Source organism: Haliaeetus albicilla, chromosome 14 (genome assembly GCF_947461875.1).
Source record: "Haliaeetus albicilla chromosome 14, bHalAlb1.1, whole genome shotgun sequence".
Classification (NCBI taxonomy): domain Eukaryota; kingdom Metazoa; phylum Chordata; class Aves; order Accipitriformes; family Accipitridae; genus Haliaeetus; species Haliaeetus albicilla.
The window spans coordinates 38105567-38128238 of NC_091496.1; the positions used below are offsets into that span (position 1 = coordinate 38105567).

Here is a 22672-nt window from a genome sequence, read left to right on the forward strand (position 1 = left end):
GTGGTTGGGAGCTCTGAATCGTAATGTTTTTCACTCTCTAACACATTTCCACACCCACCCCCAAAAAAAGGAGAGGCAGTGTCTAAAAGTTAATTAGTTTCCTCACAAATGCGTGAGCAAATAAAATTTGAGTTATGATGATTAAAACCATAAAAATGACACCAGTCTTGCAGATCTGGACTATTTCTGAACAGGTACTCATCACACGCAAAAGTCGTCAGGTCACCTGCGCTTCATGCTCTGACAAGACAAAATGCTGAGGCAGGCGTGAGCTCTGAAAGAAGAAAAAAAAAAAGATACAGGGTCACGGTTTTGTTTTGTTGTTGTTTGTTTTTTAGAGAGTGCAATATTGACTGGTGCCAGCCTGCAGAGCTCTTCTGCTGCCTGACCTCTCCTTCTCTTTTGTGGCTGTAATTGTCGTTTGGATAATTGTAGAAGAGCAATTAAGTTACTTGCCTCTGTGAATGTGCTGGTAATACCAGGAAGGCAAATGCTTGAACCAGTAGTGAATAACTTGGCTACAAGTAGAATTTCTGAAGGAAGAACAGCAGCAGCAACAGGAAGCAAATAGCAAGTGACCAAAAACTTGCGTGTGTCAAACGCATCAAAGCTTCATTGCTGAATGTTGTTTGGCAATAGGTTCCAAATGGCTTTTTTCGGTAAACGTAAATTTTCAGGAAGTTCAAGGTTGCGTGTGGCAAAACGTGTCCCTCTGCGTACGCGTCCTGCTACGTAAATAGCATGGGTCGATGGCAAGTCCAGCGGCAGGGCTGCTGTGCCCTACTCTAGACGTTGCCGTAGTAGTGTTGCGGTATTTAGACCTTCACGGACGGGCCGAGGAACGGAAGGAGAATGCCCGTTTTCTGTAAGGGCTCAGAATGCCGACCCTTTTCTCTGCCTGCCGCTCCCCTGTGCGTGAGATGAAGCTGTTTTATTTTTCTCCCTTGTTCCTGGTCTAAATATTTCTGGAGCTGTCGCTGCTGTGGGTTTGCAATTGGTGTTGCTGCGTTTTTGTAGCGGTCTAGCGATGGGTCGTTTCTGCTGCGGCGAAGCGTTGAGATACGGTTTTCGGTTTAAAGCATCAGAAACTACGTTCACGGAAACCGGTAACTCGCGGCGCAGGTGAAACTGATCTGGCGCGTGCAGCTGTGCTCGCAGGGCTGCTCGGTGGCTCCTCATCAAAACGGCAGGCTGTGTGCGTGGACATCCATAGGGTTGCGCTCTGGGTCCGAGAGCGTTAACATATTTTTGCTGTTGGAAGATGGAACGGAGCGTGTGCCTGTTAAATCTCAGGGCGGTCAAAAGCTAGGAGGGACCGTGAGCGGGTTTGGTGGCATAACTGCGGTTTTAAAAGATCTTGACCGTTTGGAGCAACGGCCCAGAAAAAATCATTCCTTTTTTGCAACGAGACAGTTCACAAGGACAGATGTGTTGCTGTGCTCTCTAGCAAAAATACTCAACTTGGGACGTATAGGGCGATGAAGCCTCGGCTATACTAAGGCTTGAGAAAACGTATGTAGGTCTCTATGTCTGTCACCTGAAAGTAAAGTTACCAATGAGTCAAAAAAGAAAGGGAAAAAAAAGGCATGGTTGTCTGAAAAATGCAAAAGCTCTAGTGGCCTGTGTCAACAGCTGTACCAAAGATGACGCAAAAATACTTTTTCCTCCGCTCAGTCGTACTGTCTTCACAAACCTTCACAACAAAAAGGCAGCTTTGGATTTCTGCCCAGCTTTGTGCTAATGTTTTTCTTCTTCTCTCAGCTGGATGTCAGCTAGCACCGTTTCACCGTGGTTGCCATGGAAAGATTCCGTAGTGGCCTGCATTTGAAGAATTTTTTTATTTGAAGAATAAAATAAAGAGGATCCAGCCAGCAGCTGCAGACAGGAGATAGCCTGCCTCTCCAGGTGAGGATGGACCCTTCTTAGTGTAGTCCTCAGCAGATCCGATCACCAGTGTGCACAGCAGGGCCTGTATGCGTAACCAAAACCACAGTACAGTCATGTAGTGTGTGTGTGCATGTGAGCCTGTGTTTCTAGGAAGCCTCATATTGTAAGAGCTGTAAGGCACCAATCTATTCTCTTAGGTGGATGACAGTCAAGTGACTGCAGCTGCAGAGGAGGAAGGGAGAGGGAGAGAGAGACAGGCATGTCTGAACAGTCAAATTCTCTCAGCAGCTCCAAGAGCGGGAGGTACGGTGAGTCCTGGACCCCTGGGGCTGTGTCACCCCTCTTCTGCATCCCAGTCCCTCCCTGCCCCCACCTTCTCTTTCTCTCACTGCTTTAATTTTTTTGTTTTTTTCTTCCTGTACCTCTCCCTCTGTTGTTCTCTAAGTCCCCCTCTTTCTCTGTTGTTCTGCTTCTGCTTTCTTTTTCTCTCTGCACTTCTGGCCTGTCCCATCCCTCTTTTTTATCCTCTGTTTCTGCCCTGCAGCCCGTCACTACTTTTTCTTTCTCCATCTATCCGTCTGTCTTCTTATCCCAATCTTGTTAATTCCTCCCTATCTGCCCTTTAGCCCTTCACAGTTCCCGCCGCTCTCACCTGTCTGATGCTGTGTCTCTATTTTTAAATTCCTTTCTCTGCCCTGTATTCTGGATACACTTTTACTTTCTTAGATTCTCTTGTTCCAGGTCCCTGTCCCTATGTTTTAACTTCTTCCCTCACTGTCCCATAGCCCATTGTTGTCTTTATTAGTCTCTCTCTGTCTGGTTCCCTGTCCCTATTCTTTATTTTCCCTCTCTCTCCCCTTTAGATCATCAGTGTTTTTGATATTTCTCAGTCTCTCTCATCTACCTCACTGTCCCCTTTTTTTAATTCTTCCTTCTGCCCTGCGGCTCATCACTAATATTTGTTTTTCTCCATCTCTCTGTGTGGTATCCTCTCCCTTTTTATTAGTTCCTCCTTGCTGTCCTGTAGCCCATTGCTACCCCCCCCCGCCCCATCTCTCTCTCTGTCTCCCTTTCCCTACTTTTCAATCCCCCCTCTCTGCCCTGAAGCCGATCACTGTTGTAGTGAGTTTGTGTGGCCAGCTGGGGCAGGGGAGTGGGCCGGGGCTGCAGGGGTGGGTTCTGGGAGAAGACACCAGGACTTGCCCCCATGCTGGGCACAGCCAGTTCCAGCAAGATGGAGCTGCTACTGGTCAAAGCTGAGCCAACCAGCAACCCTGGTAGCACCTCTGTGATATTTAAGAAGGGCTAAAAAAAAATGCTGTGCAGAAGCTGTCAGTCCTGCAGACACCAAAGTCAGTGAAGAAGGAAAAGGAGGAGGTGATCCAGGTCCTAAAGCAGATTCCCCTGCAGTCTGCAGTGAAGACCATGGTGACATAGGCTGTCCCCCTGCAGCCCACGGAGGTCCATGGCAGAGCAGATGTGCACCCTGCAGCCGATGGGGGACCCCTCGCCAGAGCAGGCGGATGCACCCAAAGGAGGCTGTGACGCTGTGGAGAGGAGCCCACATTGGAGCAGGTTTTCTGGCAGGACCTGTGGCCCCATGGGAGTGACACCACACTGGAACAGAGGAAGAACACGAAGAAGGAAGGAGCAGCAGAGACAACTTGTGATGAACTGACTGCAACCCCCCCTCCCTCTCCCCCTGTGCTGCTTGGTAGGAGGAGGTAGAGAAGTCAGGAGTGAAGATGAGCCCAGGAAAAAGAGAGGGGTGGGGGGAAGGTGTTTTTCAGATTTGTTCATATTTCTCATTATTGTACTCTGATTTTGACTGACAATAAATTAATTGCCCCAAGTTGAGTCTGTTTTGCCTGTGACAGTAATTGGTGAGTGATCTCTTTGTCCTTATCTTGACCCACAAGCTTTTTTGTTGTATTTTGTACCCTCCTGTCTTGTTGAGGGGGAGGAATGATAGAGTGGCTTGGTGGACACTCGTCAGCCAGGCAAGGTCAACCCACCACAGTTTCCTTCTATCAGGCTCCCTGTCCCTATTTTTAAAATCTTGCCTATATTTCTTGTATGTCATCACTTTTGAAACTTCCTACCTCTCCATCCCTATTTAAATTCTTGCATGTTTCTTAAACCCAGTTGCTTTTAAAATTTTCTTGCTACTTTTCCCTCTCTTTGTCTCCCTGACCTTAGTTTAATTTCTCGCCTGCATTTCTTGTGCCCTGTTGCTTTTCAAATTTCATTCTTACGTCTCCCTCTATGCAGCTTCATGTACCTACTTTTTGATTCTTGTACCCTGTTGCTTTCAAAATTTTCTTTCTATGTTTCCTTCTATCCATCTCCCTGTCTCTAGTTCTTAACTCTTCCCTCTCTGTCCTGTACCATGTCACTTCTTACTTTTTCTGCCTACCCCTCAGTTCTTGCCTATGTTTCTTGTATGCTGTTGCTTTTTAAAATTTTTCTCTCTACCTGGCTCCCTGTTTCTTTTTTCTAGTTCTTGCTGTTTCTTCTCCTGTATCACCTGAGAATGTTTCCCTGTCCCTTGTCCTGTCTTTATCTTCTTGTCCTGCCAGTCTCTTCCCCTTCTCTCCCCTGCTTCCTATTATTTATTCCTCCATCTCCATCCCTGTTGTTCTGCTCAGTCTCTCTGCTCTTCTCTCTCTACACTGTTTTCCTGCGTCTCGTCCCTCTCTTGTTCCCAGCATCCAATTTCCTGGCTCCCTGTCTTGCACATCTGTGTCTCTCTGTCCTTCCTCCTCTGTCTCCCTGGATGTGGGTAGGTCAGGGGCAGGGATGATGTGCTGTGGGGCTTTGGCAATGGCCCCTGTTCCTGATGGGCTCCAGCTGGGGATGGGATGGCCCCAGGTGTGGCCAGTGAGGCTGAGGATGGGGCTGGCCCTGCTGTGTGAAGGGGCTCCAGCTGTAAAGGGGGCTGCCTGGGCAGGGGAACTGGCTGAGGAGGGAGTGCACGGGGGTCTGGCTGGTAGGTGCCTGCAGCAAGGAATGGCCAGTCCTTGTGCCAAGGAAGGATCCCTCTGAGCTGTCCCTGGCCTTTGTTGGCTACATGCGTGAGCCACCATGTATCAAAGCAAGCCTTGTGGATGAGGAGCATTGAGGCGTCCGCTGCGTGCTGCCGAGCGGGTGAGGGTCAGGCAGCCGGCACTGGGGAGGAGGAAGGGGCAGAGGCGGAGAGAGAAGCATCGGGGCGGTGAAGGTCTCCTGCCGGCACCAGGAGCTGTGGTGAGTCCGCACGTCCTCTCCTCTACGTCCTGGCCCACCTCTGCCTCCCTTCTTTAGACATCTGCTTGCCTCCCTTCGTCTGTCTCCCTCTCTGCCTGCCCACCTATGTGTATGGCTCCTCAAAACTTGTTATTCGTCTGTCAACTCTGCCCAGTACCCTGTTGCCTTTTAAATTTTTAATATGCCTCTCTCTAACCAGCTTCTTCTCCCTGTTTTTTATTTTTTCTGCACCGCCTTGTACCCCATTACTTTGAAAACTTAATTTCTATGTCTTCCCCTCTCTGTCTCCCTGACCCTATATCTTAATTCCTCCCTCTCTCCTGTACCCAGTTGCTTGAGACTGGCTGGGCATCGGTCAGTTGGTGGTGAGCAATTGTTTTCATTTGCTGGTTTTGTTTTCTTGTACAACTTTAAAAAAAAAAAGTCTTTTTAATTATTAAACTTTTTATATCAACCCATGAGTTTCTCACGTTTACCCTCCCGATTCTCCCCCTATCCCACTGTGGTGGAGTAAGTGAGCAGCTGTATGGTACATAGTTGCCAGCCAGGGTTAAACTACGATGCTACATCTACTTTTATGAAGCTGCCTATTGCTATTTTTTAATTATTTCCTGTCTGTTGTGTACCCTGTTGCTTTGAAAATTTGCTTTCTATGTCTGCTTTTATCCAGTTCACTGTCTTTATTTTTTATTTTTTTCCTCTCTGTCCTGTGCCCCTGTGTCACTTTTAAATTTCCTTTATATTTCTCAGTTTTAGTTCACTGTGGCTATTTTAAAATTTTTTTTGTCCAGTACCCAATCACTTAAATTTTCCCTCTATATCTACTTGTATCGAGCTGTGTATCACTGTTTTTTAATTCTTTCCTCACTATTGTGTACCCTGTTGCTTTTTACTTTTTCTTTCTATGTCTGCTTTAACATATTCACTGTCTTTAGCTTATTCCTGTCTGTCATGTAGCCCATCACCGTTTAAATTTTCTTCCTATATCTGTCTGTTTAGTTAGCTGTCCCCATTTTTTAATTCTTTTGTCTCTGTCACGTACGCTGTTGTGCTGGTTTTGGCTGGGATTGAGTTAATTTTCTTCCCAGTAGCTAGTATGGGGCTACGTTTTGGATTTGTGCTGAAAACAGCATTGATGACCCAGGGATGTTTTTGTTATTGCTGAGCAGTGCTTGCACAGAGTCAAGGGCTGTTCTGCTTCTCACCCTGCCCCACCAGCGAGCAGGCTGGGGCTGAACAAGGAGCTGGGAGGGGACACAGCTGGGACAGCTGACTCCAACTGACCCAAGGGCTGTTCCAGACCCTATGATGTCATGCTCAGCATATCAAGCTGGGGGAAGGAGAAGGAAGGGGGGACATTCAGAGCGATGGCATTTGTCTTCCTGGAGATGCCTGAACACCCGCCTGCTGATGGGAAGCGGGGAATGAATTCCTTGTCTTGCTTTGCTTGTGTGCATGGCTTCTGCTTTTCCTATTAAACTGTCTTTGTCTCAACCTGTGAGTTTTACTTTTTTCCTGATTTTTCTCCCCCATCCTGCTGCAGGGGGGCAGCAAGCAGGCAGCTGGGGGGTGCTTAGTTGCCAGCTGGGGTTAAACCATGACACCTGTCACTTTTTTTCAAATTTGCTTTCTATGCCTACTTTAACCTATTCACTGTCTTTGTTTTTTTAATTTTATCCTGTGTCCTGTACCATCTCACTTTTAAAATTTTCTTTCTGTGTTTTATTTGTTTGCTGTCCCTATTTTTTAATTTTTTTTCCCTGTATGTCCTGTAAGCGGTTGCTTTTAAAATTTTCTTTCTATGGCTAGTTTTATACAGTTCACTGTCTATATTTAGTTTTTTCGTCTCTGTCTTGCACCCCATTGTTTTTTAAATTTTCTTTCCATATCTCTATTTATCTATTTTTCTCTCCCTATTTTAAAATTTTTTTCCTGTCCTGTATGCCATCATTTTTTAAATTTTCCTTCTATGTCTACTTTTAGCAAGCAGTGTATCACAGCTTTTTGATTCTTTCCTGGCTGTTGTGTACCCTGCCAATTCTTACATTTACTTTCTCTGTGTCTCTGTATTATTCACCCTATCCTTATTTTTTTTCCTAGCCTTTTTTGTTAATGCTGTCACTGTTAAAATTTTCTTTCTGTGTCACCTTTTATCCAGTTCACTTTGTTTTTTAATTTTTCCTGTCTTGCACTCCATCACTTTTAAATTTCCTTTCTATTTTTCTATGTAGTTTGCTGTCACTATTGTTTAATACTTTCTTGTCTGTCCTGTAGCTTGTTGCTTTTTAGATTTTGTTTTACATCTTCATTTCTTTAGTTCGCTGTCCCTATTTTTCATTATTTTCCATTTTTCCTTATTCCGTCACTTTTTAAAATTTTCTATCTCTGTTAACCAGTTCTATCCCTATTTTTCAATTCTTTCTTGTCCTGTACCCCATCACTTTTTAAATTTTCCTTCTATGTCTACTTTTATGATGCTGCATATTACTGGTTTTTAATTCTTTCCTGTCTGTCCTATACCACATCACTTTAAAAACTTACTTTCTATGTATCTCTCTCTCTTTTTCAGCCTCTCAATATTTTTTAATTTTTTTCCTTTGTCTTACACTCCATTGCTTTTAAAATTTCCTTTCTATGTCTCTGTTTTAGTTCGCTGTCCCTATTTTTCCCTTTATTTCCTTAATGCTGTGCTTTTATAATAGTCTATGTCTTCTTTTATCCAGTAACTGTTTCTATTTTTTAATTCTTTCCTGTCTGTCGTGAACTGCATTGCTTTTAAAATTTTCTGTGTCTACTCTTATGTAGTTCCCTGTCCCTATTTTTCAATTTTTTCTCTCATAATTCTTTTACTTTTCAAATCTTTTTTCTAGGTGTACTTTTATCTTGTTTCCTGTCCCTATTTTTAATTTTTTCCTGTTTACTGTATCTTGTTGCTTTTAAAATTTCTGGTTTATGTCTACTTTTATCAAGATGTCACTCCCTTTTTTAAAATTTTCCTGCCTGTCCTGTACCCCATCTCTTTTAAATTTTCTTTCCTCATTTATTTTTAGCCAGTTTGCTGTCTTTATTTTTTAATCCATTCTAGTATGTCCCGCACCCAGTTGCTTTTAAAAATTTCTTTCTATGTCTTTGTCTGTCACGTCTCAGTTTCTCAGGATGACAACTCAGGTTTGCCGATTCCCAGGTCAGGATTAAAGTGAAACGACACCAGGGATCCTTTAACTCACAAAACTCAACTTTATTCGCTCATCACAAAAATTGGCATCAATCTACATCAGTAACCTGTGCTAACCCTGCATCACCAAACATATACTACAGGCCTTGCTTATTTTTGGATCAGTTCAGGGAAGACAGTAAGGAGACCCCTTCTGTCGAGTCACGAGGTTCAGAACAGACCCCTTTGCTTTCTAGACTCCTCCTCACAGAGGAGCCTAGGGGCAGCTGGATCCACTCCTATGTCTACAGGGATAAGATGTAGGGATTACAGAAAAGGAAAAAGAAAGGGAGAAACAAGACAGAGAGAGAAGAGAAAGATTTCACCGGTCCTGGGTCCAGCAATGGTTCAGTCAGCTGAGGGGTCCAGTCCCAGTGGGCTTGCACACTTGGGGCTTCAGTTTGTGTCCTTTTATCCTCCTTGCCCCTCATTCGGGCGGGCACTCGAACTTATTAGGCTTATTAGGTGTCATGAACAGCTTGTGAGCCTTTGGGACTTGGGATTCGTTTGGGGGGTAACTTCCCCTTCCCTGCAAACATGATATTTTGTCATGTATGGTGAGCTGTCCTGCTCAGCATATCAGAACAGCCTGGTGAATTGCCCTGCTCAGCTTACCAGAACAGGGAGCTATGCACCCTCTGGCATGCCCTCCCCCTCCTGTTGCTGATGGGTGGCTGATCTGCTGCTTTTCACCTGTGGTTCCTTGCTAGGCAGGGTTCCTTGTTATGCAGAGTTTGTTATTAAGCAGAACTTGCCCCACCACAATGTTTGATACATTAACTCTTTCAGCCTCTCACACTGCCTGTTTAGGGGTTTTTGCTATTTTAAATTTTTTTCCTCTCAATGCCTTCACTTTTGAATTTTGTTTCTTTGTTCACTTTTATGTATTTTTCTGTCTCTATTGTTTCCTTTTTTACTAGCTGTTCTCTACGTTATGTCTCTTAAAATTTTCTATGTCTACTTTTATCAAGATGTCTAACCCTATTTTTTTAATTTCCTGTGTCCTGTTGCTTTTTTGTTTTTATCTACTTTTATCCACTTCACTGTCTTTATATTTCATTCTAGTCTGTGCTGTGTAATTTAAAAGTGCTGTCACTTTAAAAATTTTGTTTATTTAGCTTGACGTTCCTGTGTTTTATTTTTTCCTTTATTTTCTTAATCTTGTGGCTTTTTAATTTTTTTCCTACATCTGCTTTTATCTGCCTCCTGTCCCTACTTCTTAATTCTTGTCTGTTGGTGTCCTGGTTTTGGCTGGGATAGAGTTAATTTTCTTTCTAGTAACTGGTATAGTGTTATGTTTTGGATTTAGTATGAGAAACATGTTGATAACACACTGGTGTTTTCAGTTGTTGCTAAGTAGTACTTAAAGCAAGTCAAGTATTTTTCGGCTTCTCATGCCTAGCCAGCAAGAAGACTGGAGAGGCACAAGAAGTTGGGAGGGGACACAGCCAGGACAGCTGACCTAAACTGGCCAAAGGGATATTCCATACCTTATGATGTCATGCACAGTATATAAACTGGGGGGAGCTGGCTGGGGATGGGGAGCCAGGGGCAGGGATCACTGCTTGGGAACTAACTGGGCATCGGTAGGCGAGTGGTGAGCAATTGCATTGCGCATCACTTGTTTTTGTATATTATCTCCAAGTATTATGTTTTGTGTATTATTATCTCCAATTATTTTATTATTATCTTCCTTTCTGTCCTATTAAACTGTCTTTATAGCAACCCACAAGTTTTACTTTTTTCCCCCCTCGATTCTCTCCCCTAACCCACTGGGTGGTGGGAGTGAGCGAGCGGTTGCTTAGTTGCTGGCTGGGGTTAAACCACAACAGTTGGGTAGGTTGTCAATTTTAGAATTTTCTTTATGTCTCCATTTATTTAGTTTGTTGTCCCTATTTTTAATTTTTTTCCTCCTTTAATGCCTTCCTTCTTGAATTTCTTTTCTATGTCTACTTTTATCTAGTTTTCTGTCCCTACTTTTAAATTTTTCTCCTGTGCCTTGTACCCTTTTGGTTTTTTAAAATTTTCTTTCTATGTCTACTTTTATTTTTGGGGGGCTCTTTTCTTGGTTCATCCTCAGGCTTTAGAGGGTCTCCTCGGCACGCTTTTATCTCTGGGGTGTAATTTGCACCCCTCTTGGTTTGTCAGAACATTGCCTCTTCCTCAGAGCAGTCTTTTTGTTCTCTCTTCCATCTCGCTTGCCTCCAGCGCGTCAGTCTCCTCATGATACCTGTACCACGTTCAAATCTCCTCCCAGTATCTTTGTGCCCTCGAGCCTTCTTCTGTGTCTCTGTATACCTCAGTACCCCACTATTTCTGTCACAATGCTTCCTGCGAGCATCCTTCTGTTCCATCACTATCCTTGAGTTCTGTAGCAGGCTTTGTTTTTTTTCTTATTCAGAGACAACTCTTCCTGAGGCTTTCATTGTGCCCCAGAGCACTCTTACCTTATTCACTGCTATCTTGGATGTCTCCATTCAGTCGCTCATCCCCTGAAGACATCTATACATTGCTGGGACACCTTCTTGAGTTTTGCATTGTGTCCCAGAGCCGCCTTCTGTCTTTCACTCTCAGCACCCTTCTCCCATCATCGTGCCTCCTGAGGCCATCCTTGTGCCCCACAGCCCTCTTTTGGCTCTGTTGTGCACTTTGCATCCTTCTCCCTCCCTGAGAACCTTTCCTGATGCCATCTTTCATCTCCAGAATGCTCATGTTGTCCTCTATGCTAGCTAGGATACCTCTGTTCCCTGAGGACATCTGTAGTCTGTTCAAATCCCTTCTGGACTTCTTCATCGTGGCCTCGAGCCTTCTTTTGCCTGTCCCTCTCAGAAGCCCTTTGCTACTGTCACAATGTCTCCCGAGGTCTTAGATTTTCCCTGCAGCACACTTTTAGCTCTGTAAGCCCCCTTTGGACTCATTTTGTTGCAATTACACCGCTCTGGTACTGAAAATCCGGTCGAAGAAACTCTCCGAGACTTGTTTCGGAGTTTTAGAAAGCAGGCATTCTTTATTGCAGCGCTGGATGCACGCGGGATAGTTCCACCTAGCGTGCATACCACAGCTTTAGCACAAACAGGTTATATAGAATAACTAATGGCATATTAATCAGATTAGTATACGTATACATAAAAATGATTATAACTGATTATCGTAGTACTGCCTACATCCGATCATGCGCAACGAAGGATCCATTTGAGGCAAAGGGCTGCTTTTGCGACCACGGACCCATTTGAAGTTCTTGTTGGCTGTCCTTGAAGTCTTTATTCTTGTCCTTGTTCTTTGATCTTGAAGCTTAACGCAGTTTCAGTCACATGCGGTCAGTTTCAGCATTGTTCTCATCTCGCGAACAGGAACATCTAGTCATAAGAGCAAAGAACTGCAAAACTTATGAATAATTACTAGTTAATCATTTGACTACACTTTTGTAATTATGTCCCCAGCTACCTTTTGTCTACTGTTTCAACCATATTGTTAATATATGATCATTTATCAAATCTCACTTATACAGTTATCTAGCAGCAAACCAGTTTTCATCGGTCTACCTTCTAAAGGATGTGTTGTATTGTGAGCTGACCTGTTTAGCTCGAGTCCTAATTAGGGCACCTGCTAGCCTGTCCCTTTGCTGGAATTCCTCTACTCATTTGGTGTTATTTTTTTTAATATGCTGAAATACAATTTGTGATTTTAATTTTTCAGATGTGTTGTCGTAAGGGTGTGGTGATGCTCAGCAGATGCCCCATCCTGTGGGAAGCTCCCCCTCCATAGGGCAGGCAGTGTGGATTATCTGGTGTTGGGTCAAGAACCCAGAGTGGAATTGCTGTTGCAGATTATCCCAGATGAGTTTACCTACTGTGGATTGCCTGGGTGGAGCCCCTGGTGAAGGTAAACCTCATGCATCCCCCCCCAGCCTGTGCATGTTCTTGCGCACGTATCTTACCACCGCAAACTATCCATGTAACCCACCTTCCCTGTGAGTTTTTTCCCATGCCGATTGGTGGGTGCGTCACCCCCTTCCCCCCACCCACCGTGTATCCCTGAAGTTCCATGTTTTCTTGGTGTCATTTGTGGCTGCCGCCTCCCCCCCAAAACGCGGGGGTGTGGCTTCTGCTGACCCTGTCCTGTATGACTGCAGGGGGTGTCGTTGCCGCCCTGCCCTGGCCTGTCCTTGTGGGGCATGGCTGCTGCCTGGTCCCCCCATGTATTTCCATGGGTTTTTTGGTGTCTTTTGCGCTTTGGGACTCTTGTAACTCTGTTAAGGGAGTCAGCTGGAGACACGCTCAGGGGGACTCTGAATCATTGGCTATTCACAGTAAATAATTTATTTTGCAACCAGAGATATTTAGGAGATGGAATTCTTAAGGGATCTAATTCTGCTTTTATATTCATTCCTATCCAGAAGGTAGTTCTGGTAGAAGTAAGGTGGTATGCACAGTCTTGCTAGAAATGAAGCATAACCCCAGAGCGTTTTGGCTTTTTTATAGGAAACTAAAGGACATCAATTTTGATAACAACATGGCCATTGCATTTAATGAGCTAGTTTCTTACCTAGTTTAGAAAGACATCTATTGTTTTCTATCTACACCCCAGAAAAATTAAGTTTAATTCCCTACCTGATCACATTGCTGATGCAATAGGTGTAGCTGTAGTGCTGTAGTGTGTGTGTAGGTGGAGCAAGTAGTGCCATTTCCTGGGGGGGTTACTTTCTCTGTCCAGGACCTTGCTTGCTGGAAATTTAAGGCAGGTGAGAACAGTGCTGCTGCTTCTCCAGCTGACTTTATAACTGCTGGTGGTTTGCCCTTCCCCTTTCCCAGGTGATTGTGCTAAGGGTGGTGGGCGGAGGCTCGGGGTATTTGAGCCACAGCCTCTGCTGAGGGAGCTCATTGTGCTCCTGGGTTTCTCTGGTGTTGGTGCTCTGCCCTTCTTTGAGTCCTTTGCAGCTTTTGAGCTGGCTCAGCCCTTTGGGAAGAGGTGTCTGTCTGAGGTAAGAGCTTCAGGACCAGTCAAGGTTCAGCAGCATGTATAGTAGAAAGTAACGCTTGTATATGCAGCTTTTTTCTTTTTTTTTCAGGTCAGTAATTTTGTTTTGAGTGTTCAGGGGTAGAATGATGGTTTAATAGTATGCATTGTTTGTTTGTTTTAATTCTTCATGAATTATGTTGTCCTGGAATTCCCAGCTTTATTGAAAAAGGAGCCTTGTTTTTTTCACCAGTTCTGCTGTATGCTGTGTAAGTTGCTGATATCTCTCTTAACGGGACCGATGGTGATATTGTTTAGCAGGGGTTAGGGTGAGTGTCTTGTATGCATTTGTATATGGAGTTTTAGTATTTCTGAAGAAAGCAGAAGGGCCGTGAGGCACAGAAACAATTTCAGGGTCTGGAATGCCTTGTCGCCTTTCTTCATTGCCCACAGAATGCCACGGTGTCCCTAGAATCTTTGCAGCTCGTGGCAGGCCCCTCGTAGATTACAAGCCTTGGGACTTGTATTTTGTGGGCATGTAGCAGAGCTCAGGGTCTCTGTGAAGCTGTAGGTTAGGAGGTGCCCCCCGAATTTGGGATGTGGCTCAGAAGAGCGGCTCCTGAGGAGTAGCCACTGAAGGGGGTTCAGGGGTGCAAATGGAGGGCAGGAGGTGTCAGGAAGCAGTGGGGTTCCTTTCCTGACAGTTGAGGAGAGGAAAAGGGGTTTCTAAAGTTTTGGGACTGCTGGGGAAAGGGAGGAGGGTTCAGCAGCCCTTCTCAGATGAGTTTTGCAGTTGGATTTGGATGTCATAGCATCGTAGAATGGTTTGGGTAGCAAGGGACTATACAGATCCTCTAGTTCCAACCCCCCCGCAATGGGTAGGGACACCTTCCGCGAGACCAGGTTGCTCAAAGCCCCATCTGACCTGTCCTTGAATGCTTCCAGGGAGGGAGCATCCGCAGGTTCTCTGGGCAACGCGTTCCAGTGCCTCGCCACCCCTAGTGAGAAACGTCTTCCTAATGCCTACACTAAATGTACCCTCTTTAGGACTGAAGCCGTTACCGCCTTGTCCTATTGCTGTACACCCTTGTAAAAAGTCCCTCTGCAGGTTTCTTATAGGCACCCTTTACGTACCGTGAAGTCTGCTCTAAGGTCTCCTGCAAAGCTGCATGCCGGTGAGGGGTCCGAGAAGGTGAGGCGGTCGTCGGCCGGGTCGGTGTTGAATAGCGAAGTATTATGGGGCTGCTCGGTTAAGCATTTACCTTCCGTTTTGCAGGCGCTGTGCGGGCCACCTTTGGAATTGGATGAGCGTTCGAGGTGAGCTGTGGATTAGGGAGGAGGACCGTGGGGCTGATGACTTGTCCTGAGCGCCATGCTAACTTGGTGTCTCTTGGTACCTTTAGGTACCACGAGTGATGACGGCTGCAGGGTCTGAGTCTGGAACGAGCGGGGAAGCGAAGACGGTGGCACTTGTGAGGAGGGGGGAGTTGGGGAAGTAGTTGGTGTTGGCCAGCGGGATGCTTACACCCTTTTCTGATTTCTTTTTGTTGTTGTTTCTTTGTTTCTCTCATTGCAGATGATGAAGAACACTATGTCCCCTTGAGCAACATCCCAGTTAGCCCGTGTGATTTTTGCAGAGGATGGATTCGTACCCTTGGCCCTCTGAAAGCCAAGTTGAGGGACCCGGGCTGGGGAGAGGCTGGGAGGGAGGGACACAGCCGGGAATTGCAGGGAGGGGTTTTAAAGTTAGCGCAGGAGAGAGGGCTGTCCCAAAGCAGTCGCCTTTGCGCAGGCGAAGGGAGCGGGTTGCTTCTGAGCCCGAGACCAGCGCGTGCCGGGCAGGGCGGTTCCAGCCTGCGTCTGTGGTGGTGTGCAGTTTGTGTCGTCTGTCCTCTGTGGCTTAGACCTTCCTCGGACCTCAATGTCCTCGTTGCGCTTTGTGCCGGGGGAGCGCGGCATGCACTTTAGGCGCCGTCCCTAGCGTCTCAAATGCTCTTACTCATCGGCCCGGTGCCAATCGGGCGCTTCTTTTCTTGCGTGCGGAGCTCTAAAGCGCGGATCGGTCTCGGCAGAGTCCAGTCGGTTCTTTTTGCGGCGTTCTTTCGGGCTGCTTTGGCAGCTCGGCTCTCTAGCTGTCCGTTTTCTCAGACTGGGAGTTCTTCCCTGAACCTTGATGGTCCTAGGTCTTGATGACAGGCTTCTGGCGCATCCATCATGTCGGTTTTGACAGCACCATCTTTTAACAGGCTGTTACGTTGGACTCCTCGGGGTCTGCCGTACAGCCTCCTTGCCTCAGTGTTTTGGACGCCGTAGGTCATCTTGCCGGATGGCACCTCCCGTCCGGGAGTCATTCTTCTTGCCGAGAGCTCGCTCTCTCTCTCTCTCTCTGAATCACCTTGTCGGTACCGTTCTGTGTTGTGTGTGTTTGTGCACGGGTGTGTTTGGCTTGGAGCTGCTCTGCCCGGGGATGTAGAGTCAGGGGCAGGTGGAACAGCGATAAGAGCCTATGGGTGAAACGTTGATGTCCCTTAATTCTTTAGGCAGGGGTTGTACAGTCATCTGGGATCGAGTAGGCATTGGTGGGCTGTGTGGACAGCAACGTTGAGATCTTTTTACGGAAATGATTGTAGGCTTGTGGCAGAGGCTGTTGAGGGGTGGTGAAGTGGATTTGAATCTCTAAGGTGTTGAGGCTTGCATGTGATGGGCTTAAAGTTTGGCCCCGGGTTTTTTGTTTGTTTTGGTTTTGTTTTTTTAAAATGGCTGGCTGTAGCTGGAGTACCGGTATTCCTAGATGGGATCAAGATCTCTGGAGTTGTTAAGCTCTTGCTCTGCATCCAGGCTGACGCGTTCAATATGGGGTTTTATTCAGACGCGGAGAGACAAGATGCGTGCCGCAGAGCGATGGAGGAGGGGAGCGGAGCGCCGTAAGGAGGTGGGTCTGTGAGTGGAGTCAGAGGGAAGATGCGGCCGGTGGCTCTGTGACTAGCTGATAGGGTTCTTTTTTTCTTTTATTTGGAAGGGGCGAAGCAAGGGGCGAAGCGGGCCATCGGCACCGGAGGTGTCTCGGCAAGGTGAGCCATGATTGCCGGGTTAAAGGAACTGTTCCTTCGGAGGCGTCGTGTTGTTGGCCAAGTTGGAAGCATCCCCTGTGGTTTGTTTTTTTGCAGGCGGTACGCGTGCCTTGACGTGGCAAGCTCTTGACGACAGAGTGGGGTGGTCGAGCGGCCAAGGTAAAGGAGTGGGAGTTGGGAATCGGTCCGGGCGGGCTGAGGTTTCGGGCGGCCTCTCGGCATGCGTCTTCTGCTTTGGCTTTTGCAGGTGGCGCACGCAGCCTCGGAGGGGCGAATTCGCAGGCCGACGAGCGGTCTGAGAAGGTGAGGTGGTTGTGGGCTGTGCCGGTGTTGAATATCGAAGTATTAGGTGGTTGCTCGGTTAAGCGTTTACCTTCTGTTTTGCAGGCGCTGTGCGGGCCACCTTTGGAATTGGATGAGCGTTCGAGGTGAGCTGTGGATTAGGGAGGAGGAGGAGAATGGGCCTGGTGAGTCTCACGACGGCTATGCTAATTTTGTGTGTCCTGCTGTCTTAGGTACCATGAGTGATGATGGCCGCGGGGTCTGACTCTGGAATGAGCAGGTAAGCATAACGCTGTGGTGTCTGTGATTAAGTGGGGGGGGGTTGGGAAAGTAGTTGGTGTTGGCTGATGGGTTACTTACTGCCTCTTCTGATTTTGTCGCCTTTTTTTTTTTTTTTTGTCTTCGCTGCAGATGATGAAGAGGAACCTGGCGACTGCCGGATCGTCCCAGTTAGCCCGTGTGATTTTTGCAGAGGATGGATTCGTACCCTTGGCCCTCTGAAAGCTAAGTTGAGGGACCCGGGCTGGGGAGAGGCTGGGAGGGAGGGACACAGCCGGGAATTGCAGGGAGGGGTTTTAAAGTCAGCGCAGGAGAGAGGGCTGTCCCAAAGCAGTCGCCTTTGCGCAGGCGAAGGGAGCGGGTTGCTTCTGAGCCCGAGACCAGCGCGTGCCGGGCAGGGCGGTTCCAGCCTGCGTCTGTGGTGGTGTGCAGTTTGTGTCGTCTGTCCTCTGTGGCTTAGACCTTCCTCGGACCTCAATGTCCTCGTTGCGCTTTGTGCCGGGGGAGCGCGGCATGCACTTTAGGCGCCGTCCCTAGCGTCTCAAATGCTCTTACTCATCGGCCCGGTGCCAATCGGGCGCTTCTTTTCTTGCGTGCGGAGCTCTAAAGCGCGGATCGGTCTCGGCAGAGTCCAGTCGGTTCTTTTTGCGGCGTTCTTTCGGGCTGCTTTGGCAGCTCGGCTCTCTAGCTGTCCGTTTTCTCAGACTGGGAGTTCTTCCCTGAACCTTGATGGTCCTAGGTCTTGATGACAGGCTTCTGGCGCATCCATCATGTCGGTTTTGACAGTACCATCTTTTAACAGGCTGTTACGTTGGACTCCTCGGGGTCTGCCGTACAGCCTCCTTGCCTCAGTGTTTTGGACGCTGTAGGTCATCTTGCCGGATGGCACCTCCCGTCCGGGAGTCATTCTTCTTGCCGAGAGCTCGCGCTCTCTCTCTCTGAATCACCTTGTCGGTACCGTTCTGTGTTGTGTGTGTTTGTGCACGGGTGTGTTTGGCTTGGAGCTGCTCTGCCCGGGGATGTAGAGTCAGGGGCAGGTGGAACAGCGATAAGAGCCTATGGGTGAAACGTTGATGTCCCTTAATTCTTTAGGCAGGGGTTGTACAGTCATCTGGGATCGAGTAGGCATTGGTGGGCTGTGTGGACAGCAACGTTGAGATCTTTTTACGGAAATGATTGTAGGCTTGTGGCAGAGGCTGTTGAGGGGTGGTGAAGTGGATTTGAATCTCTAAGGTGTTGAGGCTTGCATGTGATGGGCTTAAAGTTTGGCCCCGGGTTTTTTGTTTGTTTTGGTTTTGTTTTTTTAAAATGGCTGGCTGTAGCTGGAGTACCGGTATTCCTAGATGGGATCAAGATCTCTGGAGTTGTTAAGCTCTTGCTCTGCATCCAGGCTGACGCGTTCAATATGGGGTTTTATTCAGACGCGGAGAGACAAGATGCGTGCCGCAGAGCGATGGAGGAGGGGAGCGGAGCGCCGTAAGGAGGTGGGTCTGTGAGTGGAGTCAGAGGGAAGATGCGGCCGGTGGCTCTGTGACTAGCTGATAGGGTTCTTTTTTTCTTTTATTTGGAAGGGGCGAAGCAAGGGGCGAAGCAAGGGGCGAAGCGGGCCATCGGCACCGGAGGTGTCTCGGCAAGGTGAGCCATGATTGCCGGGTTAAAGGAACTGTTCCTTCGGAGGCGTCGTGTTGTTGGCCAAGTTGGAAGCATCCCCTGTGGTTTGTTTTTTTTGCAGGCGGTACGCGTGCCTTGACGTGGCAAGCTCTTGACGACAGAGTGGGGTGGTCGAGCGGCCAAGGTAAAGGAGTGGGAGTTGGGAATCGGTCCGGGCGGGCTGAGGTTTCGGGCGGCCTCTCGGCATGCGTCTTCTGCTTTGGCTTTTGCAGGTGGCGCACGCAGCCTCGGAGGGGCGAATTCGCAGGCCGACGAGCGGTCTGAGAAGGTGAGGTGGTTGTGGGCTGTGCCGGTGTTGAATATCGAAGTATTAGGTGGTTGCTCGGTTAAGCGTTTACCTTCTGTTTTGCAGGCGCTGTGCGGGCCACCTTTGGAATTGGATGAGCGTTCGAGGTGAGCTGTGGATTAGGGAGGAGGAGGAGAATGGGCCTGGTGAGTCTCACGACGGCTATGCTAATTTTGTGTGTCCTGCTGTCTTAGGTACCATGAGTGATGATGGCCGCGGGGTCTGACTCTGGAATGAGCAGGTAAGCATAACGCTGTGGTGTCTGTGATTAAGTGGGGGGGGTTGGGAAAGTAGTTGGTGTTGGCTGATGGGTTACTTACTGCCTCTTCTGATTTTGTCGCCTTTTTTTTTTTTTGTCTTCGCTGCAGATGATGAAGAGGAACCTGGCGACTGCCGGATCGTCCCAGTTAGCCCGTGTGATTTTTTGCAGAGGATGGATTCGTACCCTTGGCCCTCTGAAAGCTAAGTTGAGGGACCCGGGCTGGGGAGAGGCTGGGAGGGAGGGACACAGCCGGGAATTGCAGGGAGGGGTTTTAAAGTTAGCGCAGGAGAGAGGGCTGTCCCAAAGCAGTCGCCTTTGCGCAGGCGAAGGGAGCGGGTTGCTTTTGAGCCCGAGACCAGCGCGTGCCGGGCAGGGCGGTTCCAGCCTGCGTCTGTGGTGGTGTGCAGTTTGTGTCGTCTGTCCTCTGTGGCTTAGACCTTCCTCGGACCTCAATGTCCTCGTTGCGCTTTGTGCCGGGGGAGCGCGGCATGCACTTTAGGCGCCGTCCCTAGCGTCTCAAATGCTCTTACTCATCGGCCCGGTGCCAATCGGGCGCTTCTTTTCTTGCGTGCGGAGCTCTAAAGCGCGGATCGGTCTCGGCAGAGTCCAGTCGGTTCTTTTTGCGGCGTTCTTTCGGGCTGCTTTGGCAGCTCGGCTCTCTAGCTGTCCGTTTTCTCAGACTGGGAGTTCTTCCCTGAACCTTGATGGTCCTAGGTCTTGATGACAGGCTTCTGGCGCATCCATCATGTCGGTTTTGACAGCACCATCTTTTAACAGGCTGTTACGTTGGACTCCTCGGGGTCTGCCGTACAGCCTCCTTGCCTCAGTGTTTTGGACGCCGTAGGTCATCTTGCCGGATGGCACCTCCCGTCCGGGAGTCATTCTTCTTGCCGAGAGCTCGCGCTCTCTCTCTCTCTGAACCACCTTGTCGGTACCGTTCTGTGTTGTGTGTGTTTGTGCACGGGTGTGTTTGGCTTGGAGCTGCTCTGCCCGGGGATGTAGAGTCAGGGGCAGGTGGAACAGCGATAAGAGCCTATGGGTGAAACGTTGATGTCCCTTAATTCTTTAGGCAGGGGTTGTACAGTCATCTGGGATCGAGTAGGCATTGGTGGGCTGTGTGGACAGCAACGTTGAGATCTTTTTACGGAAATGATTGTAGGCTTGTGGCAGAGGCTGTTGAGGGGTGGTGAAGTGGATTTGAATCTCTAAGGTGTTGAGGCTTGCATGTGATGGGCTTAAAGTTTGGCCCCGGGTTTTTTGTTTGTTTTGGTTTTGTTTTTTTAAAATGGCTGGCTGTAGCTGGAGTACCGGTATTCCTAGATGGGATCAAGATCTCTGGAGTTGTTAAGCTCTTGCTCTGCATCCAGGCTGACGCGTTCAATATGGGGTTTTATTCAGACGCGGAGAGACAAGATGCGTGCCGCAGAGCGATGGAGGAGGGGAGCGGAGCGCCGTAAGGAGGTGGGTCTGTGAGTGGAGTCAGAGGGAAGATGCGGCCGGTGGCTCTGTGACTAGCTGATAGGGTTCTTTTTTTCTTTTATTTGGAAGGGGCGAAGCAAGGGGCGAAGCGGGCCATCGGCACCGGAGGTGTCTCGGCAAGGCGAGCCATGATTGCCGGGTTAAAGGAACTGTTCCTTCGGAGGCGTCGTGTTGTTGGCCAAGTTGGAAGCATCCCCTGTGGTTTGTTTTTTTGCAGGCGGTACGCGTGCCTTGACGTGGCAAGCTCTTGACGACAGAGTGGGGTGGTCGAGCGGCCAAGGTAAAGGAGTGGGAGTTGGGAATCGGTCCGGGCGGGCTGAGGTTTCGGGCGGCCTCTCGGCATGCGTCTTCTGCTTTGGCTTTTGCAGGTGGCGCACGCAGCCTCGGAGGGGCGAATTCGCAGGCCGACGAGCGGTCTGAGAAGGTGAGGTGGTTGTGGGCTGTGCCGGTGTTGAATATCGAAGTATTAGGTGGTTGCTCGGTTAAGCGTTTACCTTCTGTTTTGCAGGCGCTGTGCGGGCCACCTTTGGAATTGGATGAGCGTTCGAGGTGAGCTGTGGATTAGGGAGGAGGAGGAGAATGGGCCTGGTGAGTCTCACGACGGCTATGCTAATTTTGTGTGTCCTGCTGTCTTAGGTACCATGAGTGATGATGGCCGCGGGGTCTGACTCTGGAATGAGCAGGTAAGCATAACGCTGTGGTGTCTGTGATTAAGTGGGGGGGGGGTTGGGAAAGTAGTTGGTGTTGGCTGATGGGTTACTTACTGCCTCTTCTGATTTTGTCGCCTTTTTTTTTTTTGTCTTCGCTGCAGATGATGAAGAGGAACCTGGCGACTGCCGGATCGTCCCAGTTAGCCCGTGTGATTTTTGCAGAGGATGGATTCGTACCCTTGGCCCTCTGAAAGCTAAGTTGAGGGACCCGGGCTGGGGAGAGGCTGGGAGGGAGGGACACAGCCGGGAATTGCAGGGAGGGGTTTTAAAGTTAGCGCAGGAGAGAGGGCTGTCCCAAAGCAGTCGCCTTTGCGCAGGCGAAGGGAGCGGGTTGCTTCTGAGCCCGAGACCAGCGCGTGCCGGGCAGGGCGGTTCCAGCCTGCGTCTGTGGTGGTGTGCAGTTTGTGTCGTCTGTCCTCTGTGGCTTAGACCTTCCTCGGACCTCAATGTCCTCGTTGCGCTTTGTGCCGGGGGAGCGCGGCATGCACTTTAGGCGCCGTCCCTAGCGTCTCAAATGCTCTTACTCATCGGCCCGGTGCCAATCGGGCGCTTCTTTTCTTGCGTGCGGAGCTCTAAAGCGCGGATCGGTCTCGGCAGAGTCCAGTCGGTTCTTTTTGCGGCGTTCTTTCGGGCTGCTTTGGCAGCTCGGCTCTCTAGCTGTCCGTTTTCTCAGACTGGGAGTTCTTCCCTGAACCTTGATGGTCCTAGGTCTTGATGACAGGCTTCTGGCGCATCCATCATGTCGGTTTTGACAGTACCATCTTTTAACAGGCTGTTACGTTGGACTCCTCGGGGTCTGCCGTACAGCCTCCTTGCCTCAGTGTTTTGGACGCCGTAGGTCATCTTGCCGGATGGCACCTCCCGTCCGGGAGTCATTCTTCTTGCCGAGAGCTCTCTCTCTCTCTCTCTGAATCACCTTGTCGGTACCGTTCTGTGTTGTGTGTGTTTGCGCACGGGTGTGTTTGGCTTGGAGCTGCTCTGCCCGGGGATGTAGAGTCAGGGGCAGGTGGAACAGCGATAAGAGCCTATGGGTGAAACGTTGATGTCCCTTAATTCTTTAGGCAGGGGTTGTACAGTCATCTGGGATCGAGTAGGCATTGGTGGGCTGTGTGGACAGCAACGTTGAGATCTTTTTACGGAAATGATTGTAGGCTTGTGGCAGAGGCTGTTGAGGGGTGGTGAAGTGGATTTGAATCTCTAAGGTGTTGAGGCTTGCATGTGATGGGCTTAAAGTTTGGCCCCGGGTTTTTTGTTTGTTTTGGTTTTGTTTTTTTAAAATGGCTGGCTGTAGCTGGAGTACCGGTATTCCTAGATGGGATCAAGATCTCT

The 22672-nt window shown here is 48.6% G+C and overlaps 1 long non-coding RNA gene across 1 annotated transcript; it reads left to right on the forward strand.

The window, feature by feature from the left end:
• Window positions 1-1842: 1842 nt before the first annotated feature.
• Window positions 1843-3744, forward strand: LOC138689055 (uncharacterized). Its single transcript, XR_011327858.1, has 3 exons — window positions 1843-1905; window positions 2085-2190; window positions 3340-3744. It is a non-coding gene; the product is annotated as an uncharacterized lncRNA (long non-coding RNA).
• Window positions 3745-22672: the final 18928 nt, after the last annotated feature.